Raw genomic sequence first — 7,856 nt, 5'->3', positions numbered from 1 at the left:
ACCGTATACAGTATACAGTATTAATACAGTATTAACTGTAAAACATATTGAGGAGTGTCTAAAGTCTACAAGAGAAATAGCTAATTTTGAAGTTCCTCAGCCTTTTACTCAGGCATTAAGTGCCAGTCAGAAAAACCTGGCCTCATTAAAACTTTAAACCTTTAAAATTGTTATTTAAAACGTTGGTCCATGACATAATTATTATTGCGTTGACAGTTTGAGATAAATTGATAAATAAGTTTTTAGGTAATTAAAGAGGACTAGAAAATTGTAATTATAATAAATTTGAATTATCAAATGACATAATAAGTTAATACCAGATTGCATTAAAGAATGACGGCGATTGTAGTCAAAACTGAAACAGAACGCAGCTTGTACTCCCCCCCCCCAAACTTCTCTTAAACGCCCGTGTTTCATCATAAGATTTTTCGGCTTCATTTTTCCTGCTTACCCCCTCCATTTCACTCCTAGTTTACAGCCATTACAGCTACTTTATTATCTATAATGGTGATTGAGTAGAGAAAGTACTATACTTATATATTACTATATTTTGATAATTTCTATTCTTCAAATGTATTATATTCAAAGATTTTAACCTTATCCATTTTATAATAACTAATGGTGATTGAGGGGTAATTGCAATGGTCATTGTTCGGACTGTCAACTGTTTGAGGTTAGATTTACTGACATCGTGTGGTCAATAAAATGCAAAACTTACAAAATTTTGCGACAATACTATAAACTTTTAACAGAAAACTTTTAAAATTACATCGGTTACTGAGTTATCAATATATCACCCATCTAGCAATTTTAATCTGCAAAATAAGATTACGTATAATTTTTTTTTGTAACCTTATAAGAGAGAAGTACACAAATGCAATATATTATATTTCTTTAAAACGAAAAACCTTAATAATTTACTTAGCGAAAGTGCTATTAAATTAATTATAATTAATCATGAATCGAAACAGAGAAAATACTGCTGCGGAAATGCGACAAAAGGGTGCTGAAAAGAAATGAAAACATCGAACTAACTTGCCAGATAAAGCTATAGTTTTTGTGACGATTGGTTCTAACGATCCAAAACTTATGCCGGAGCCATCTTATATCTGAAATACCTGACTTTAATATAATAATATTAGTTCTTCACTAAGCTTATTTAAAGGTATAGTTATAGATTTAGGTGTTTCAGATCACCATATAAGCAATGAGGTTTAATGGATTTTAAATTGGATCTAATGCTCCTTATTTTGTCACAAATAAAATCATACATAAAGACCTTAATGTTCCACATGTAACCGATCTAGCCCATACCAGATTTCACTCCTTCTATTATAAACTCCCTAGCCACCCAAACCCACTAGTTTCTAACCTTGCTTCCTTTTCCATTCCTGATAATCCTCCGAGGCGCCTGAAAAGAAGATGGCGACGAGACCTGTTAATGAAAAACGTCATTAGAGTGCTGCCAATGGGTAGTTTCTCTACACACCTGTAACACTCTAATTTAACTGAGATCAGATTTACAAAATGTATTATAATGTACAGTTGTAAATAGCAATAAATAAATATTAAAAAAAAAAAATTGATCTACAACAGTACGGAATAGACTGGACACTTTCCACTAAAACATAATTTCAGTCAACAAGAAATTAATTACCATCATCTCTAAATAATAATTAATGCTGAATTACTACATCATTAATACTCAATAACTAAAGAAATAATAATAATTATTACCATATAGTTAAAGAAATTATTATTACTAAGCTTCACTAAGCTTATTGATAGGTATAACAGTAGATTATTATAAATTATTAGAGCCCTAATCTATCCCTCATGAGTAAGCTTGTGGATCCTCAGGTCGAGAGTGCAAATGTAATGATGTAAATGTAATTAGTATTTTTATTTTATTGTTCTACTAGTTCAAAATGTTACTTATTTTATTTTATCGTTATTTTTTAATGTACATAGTTTGATTATGTTCACGTTATATATCTTTCTGTTATATAACGTGCATTCCGTATATATAATCCCATATATGCATACGGAAATTTTATTTATTTATATATAATTTTTTTTAATTTTGCAATGAAATGATATTTATAACTATTACTTATTGCTCAAGGTTGTAGCAGATTGTAATATCCTTCAATAAATAAAATTTGGATTATAAATTATTCTAGAAGAGCTGAAAGTTTAAATCCTCGAAGTTATAAAATAATTTTCAATTAATAAGAAATTATTATTACTAAACAATGATAAATAATATTATCATAACTAATATAACTAAAGGAATATACCATATATAACTAAAGGAATAAATAATATTAAGTGCTAAATAAATAAAGAAATTAGAATTACTATGGTCCACTAAGCTTATTGATAGGCATAACCGCAGATTATTATAAATTACTATTATAATATGCTTAGTGTGCTGTTTTATAGCATCATATGAGTAATCAGGTAACATTATCATATCATTTAACATTTATAACAATCTTTCATCATCCATTAATCCTCACTACCTAAATTTCGGTTTCCCATATTTAATCAGATGAATTTAGTTAAAAATAAGTACTATATCAAACAAGTTGGTAAATAATCTTGTAATAAATTGATTTCGCATGGCCAAAATATGACCAGAATGTTAAAAAGTATCATAAATTTCTTGATTTTAGAACGATTGTATCTTGGAACGATAAGACAAATATTTTCTCTTGATGTTACGGCAGATACTAATCGGAGTTCTAATCTATATTAATTTAACTAAGAGCTATAAATCTGTTAGGGTTAGAATCTACTATATATCATGCCCTGTAGAGAGAGACGGGAGTTGATGTTAAAATTTGTATCTATGATTAATTCATATGAAACTGTGGATTCAAGAGAGGTCTCGAGGACAAACTCGAACACTTTTTGTGCAAATATTTCGAAATTTTCATATTATCCCTATATTCCTCCCAAAGGTTCTTTAAACCCGGCCAGTAATTAAAAAGAAACACACCACAATGTATGCAATAATATTGGTCTCACATGATTCTAAAAATGTTTAGAAGTAGGTAGTTATTTTTTTTTTAAATTATCGAAACGTTGCTTAAAAACATAGTCATTAACAAAACGTTTCAAAATAAAATAGTTCCTTTTATGATGGATTTCACATTTTATCAAAAAAAAAGGTATTCATGATGGTTTAGGATCATCTCCTTAATCAAGGTAAAAATCAGATTAAAATTAGATCAAAAATCCTTAACGCTCCTTACTTTGTCACAAATCAAGTCATCCATCATGACCTCAAATGTCCCATATGTTGCCGATTTGGCCAAAACCAGACACCATTCCTTTCATGCAAAACTTCCCAATCATCCAAATCCACTTGTTTCTAACCTGGCTTTTCCTTTATTACCTAATAATCTTCCTTGGCGTCTGAAAAGAAGACGGCCTCGGGATCTACTCCTCTGTTACTGGAGTTCTATCAATGGGGTGTTCTCCACATGTTTGTATCATGTCACTATCTCACCTACAGCAAATTTACTTGTTGTATATATGTTATACAGTTGTAAATAACAATAAATAAATGCTTAAAAAATTAGATCAACTTTGTTTTCCACTATCAACACAATTTTATTGTCATTATTTTGTACGAAGTAGAAGTCAGGACAACTGGCTTGCTCTAAGTCATGCACACAAGATACCCTAAGAAGTGAAAATTTCAATTCATCGTTTTTATTCCTTTTCTCAATAATCTATGCATGAGTTAGTAGTGGAAGGCTCTACAAGAACCAAACAAACGGATAAAAGAGAAGCATGTAAGGCATGTTTAAAGCCTTACAATTATTTAATTAAATTATTTCAACAATTAATATTAATACCATGATGAAACTGCATAATATTCCCTTGATTTTATTTAATAGTTAATTAATAACTAATAAGTCATTATTTTATTTTATTCATTCTAAAAACTAATTATTCTTTTTAATTTAATTCGTTTGATATCGAATTTCCTATTTTTTTTTCTTAAATCACATTTGATTTTGATTTTGATATACTCCATTCTTTTTTTTTCTAAGTATAATTAAAAGTTAATTTTGCCAATTTTTTAAAATTCTATCTTCTCATACAGATCATTCATTCATTATAACATCAGCGCTAATGTATTTAATGGGTAAGATTTAGATTCAACTTAGTTTCTGACAAGATGATACAATGGAGGTGGGATCACCCATTTTAATGAAACTCTATTTGGTGATACTAGGTCGAAAAACATTAAACATGTGTCGCCTTTTTATATTACCACATGCTATTAAATTAAATTAATACAATTAATGGTTATCATACACCAATAGATTCGTTTTCGCGTATAGAAAATGTAAAAAAGATTTTTTTAGCATTACAAAAAATAAAATTTCGGCTTCCATTACAGTAGGAAAAAAAAAATGAAAAATCAAGTCAGCTTCGTTTTTAACGTATTTTAAAACTGTTAAATAGGAGTTTCAAGTAAATCAAAAAGTACAAATTTTTGTTGTTTTTTTCTGCCGATGACCTTCTGTCACGAAATAAATCAATAACTTCTCACAATGTTATAGTAATCCAACGTATTATCCAATATTAGCCCAGATACATAAAACAATTTAGGTGGACAAGCAGTCAAAGTGGCAAGGGAATTAGAGTGATAGATTATAATGGAATTATTCAGCATTGTTATTTTATTTTACTAAATTTATAATTGTTTAAGTTAAAATTATGTTTCTTGTTAATTCAAAACTCGATCGATCCTTAACCATCATTGTTTCGCTGTCACAGATAGATTATGAAAAATGCAAATTAGGATCTTTTTTTTATAAAATTAATTAACACACAATTTGAATAATGAAACATATACCAACTCTTACAAGAACTTATCGGATATTATCCATTACTCAGTTCTAAGGAATCTCAAAAACAAACAGCAACACATAAGACAAACTTGGTGTGAGGGAGACAAAAAAACAAACAAAACAGAAATCTTAGTATGACACCAACTTGACGTTAACAGATCCTCGGTTATTAAAGATCCAATTTGTTATCTGCCAAACAGAACAGCTACTGTCTGAATAATTTGCGTAATCCAGAAGCTTGAGGATACAGGACTCCAGTTGTGTCTTTTATTACCACTCAGATTATCCTGCGGCAGCTGTGAACTTGATGGATCGGCTGATGGTGGTCGCTTAAGATGATCTGGAGTAGAAGCATAAATGTTGCTATGCAATACTGAAAAATTAGTATATACATATCCATACTTCGGAGGTGTACACTAAGAACACTATTCAAATTTTTATTATGAATTATACTTAATTACATTTTCATTTTATTATTATTGTCTTTTACTTTATCGACAAATTTAAGGGGTGTTATTTGCCTTGAAAAAAAGTATCGTTTTTATTCGGAGAGGAACATTTATTCAAACGGCTCTCCCATAAACTTGATGATATAGTGTCTTATAGGCCGTAGAAATAGCTCGATTTTACCAAAAGATAGCTATCTCCAACATCAAATTGTAAAGGAGTTACATACTTTAAAAAGTAATTATTCGGAAGGAAATAGAATTTCGAACTGCTCTTCTATGATATATATCTTTTTACCTAGGAGGGAACGTATAAATTCGATATATATTTATGTAAAACCAAGACTGATATAAAGATCAATTTTTAGAAAATTAATATTTTGGTTTAAGAATAATTCATAACAAAAATATTCACGTAAAGCACAAGCAGGGCGTCTTACTTGTTCTATAAGATTAAAAAATCAAAATAAATAAAGAAACCTGCAATGTTGCTATAATCTGACGGATCTATAACAAAATGAGCTAATTATTTAAGTGATACGGTTTATACTAAGGTGATTGTAACCAGCAAGGATGTGAGATTTTAATGGGCATACATAAACAATCGAGCACTGATACAAGGAAATTTTCGAACATAGAAAATGAAATAGATTTTTGACTTGTATAATGGAATTTAATCTAGGCCGGTCAAGCCAGCTTACAGAAATCTCATCATAATAAAATAACATGAAAAAATGTGTGCATCAAAAAGATAAAACATCTTTATTAAAGAAATAGTATATGTAACATTCCTTAAGGTGTGTTAATAGCGGTTATAATATTTTTGATATAACGTGTTACGAACCTTTTAGTACCTACTGTTCACACTAGCCCATAGCATATTGTTACTAACATTGACATTTCTTACAAAAATGTTAATAAATGTCTGTAAAACCCAAATAGTAAATAAACAACTTATTGTTAGCCTACGTTTCATCCCACTTTGCAGGGCTTCATCAAGGATAAAAACGACCAAAATAATGCAACCAAGTAAGAGAACATATAATATGAAATAAAATTAAAACTAAAGTATCGCTATAATTTTTTTGTATTTATTTTTCTAATATTTGTAATATAACTGTATTTACATAAAAATACATCTAGTAAATTTGATCTAAGACCGTAATAGAGTGATACAGACCCATTGGTAGCACTCTAATGACATTCTACATTAGCTGGTCTCGTGGCCATGTTCTTTGCAGGCGCTTCCGAGGATTGCCAGGAATGGAAGAATAAGCAAGGTAAGAAACTAGTTGGTTTGGATGGCTAAGAAGTTTATAATGGAAGGATTGATATCTGATAGATAGATTACATATAGAATATTAAGGTCTTTATGCATGATTTTATTTGTGACAAAGTAAGAATTGAAGATTCTACGAAGGATTTTGGATTGTAAAGATTGGATAAGAGAGTAATTCGATGGTTTAGAGGAGCCCTAAAGCTCAACTCCTTATTTCCAGCTAGGCCTTATTACATCCATGTAGATCAGTCGTTTTTAATGAATTGGAAGTTTAGACCGTTTGTCTAGTAAGTGCTGTAAAAGTCAGAATCGACGTGCAGTTTCCTATCTTTTCAGTCTTGTGTGAGGATGCCAGCGGTTAAGGTTAGTCGTTTGTACCGTTGCAGTTCAAGGTAGCGGATCTGTTCGACAGGGGTAAAGGTAATATGATGGAATTTACTATAAATGATTTAAAATATGTAAAATTTATGTAAACATGAACAAAGTAAATTAAAGAAAATAAAAATAAGAGATATCGTGAAAATTAATATGAAATAAACAAGAATTACAAAAAAGTATTTAACAAATAATTAAAATGGAAATAATAGCAAATAAAAAAAACAGAGATAACAGAGAAATATACAAATACAGTACAGAATAAAATACATAAAATAAAGTAAATAAGAGAAAAACAAGAGTCAGGAGAAAAGAGGCAAATCATTTTTTAGAAAATAGGGTAACCACCTATGCGATTATGGAAAGGGAAAGAATGAGCTGAAGGCGGATGCAAGGTATCAACATTGTAGAGGAGTGGGGAATTAGGCGGTTAGCAGATGACGTTACATTTGTAAGCAAACCGTAAATTGCGCTATTAATCAGTGTAAATTGTTGAAATTAAAATTTTATTGCCATGTTAATAACGAAAATGTGATTTGGAACTGCTGCATGGCACTTTTAGGCGTTGAAATACATGCACACATGTTGGACAAAAACATAGGCTTACAACTTTTCTACATAGAAAATTCTGTGCTACAGACGTCATTCTAAAACATAAACACCTCTCAACAATTTTTATCAAATTACCGCCCAATAAGGAACATAATACTTAATTTATCTAAACCTCTCTATTGCATAACCTCTCCATTCCGGACATTGAGACTAAATGTGAATAAATTCCCTTATCACACGTTTCACTACTCTGTAAGGCAAAAAATATAAATGTATGAATAACCTAAGATTCCTCCAAAAGAAAAACATACATATATGAATATATATATA

This window comes from Halyomorpha halys, unplaced genomic scaffold (genome assembly GCF_000696795.3).
Source record: "Halyomorpha halys isolate HHAL.00 unplaced genomic scaffold, Hhal_1.1 Scaffold15.1, whole genome shotgun sequence".
In the NCBI taxonomy this organism is placed as follows: domain Eukaryota; kingdom Metazoa; phylum Arthropoda; class Insecta; order Hemiptera; family Pentatomidae; genus Halyomorpha; species Halyomorpha halys.
This window is presented reverse-complemented; position numbering follows the sequence as displayed.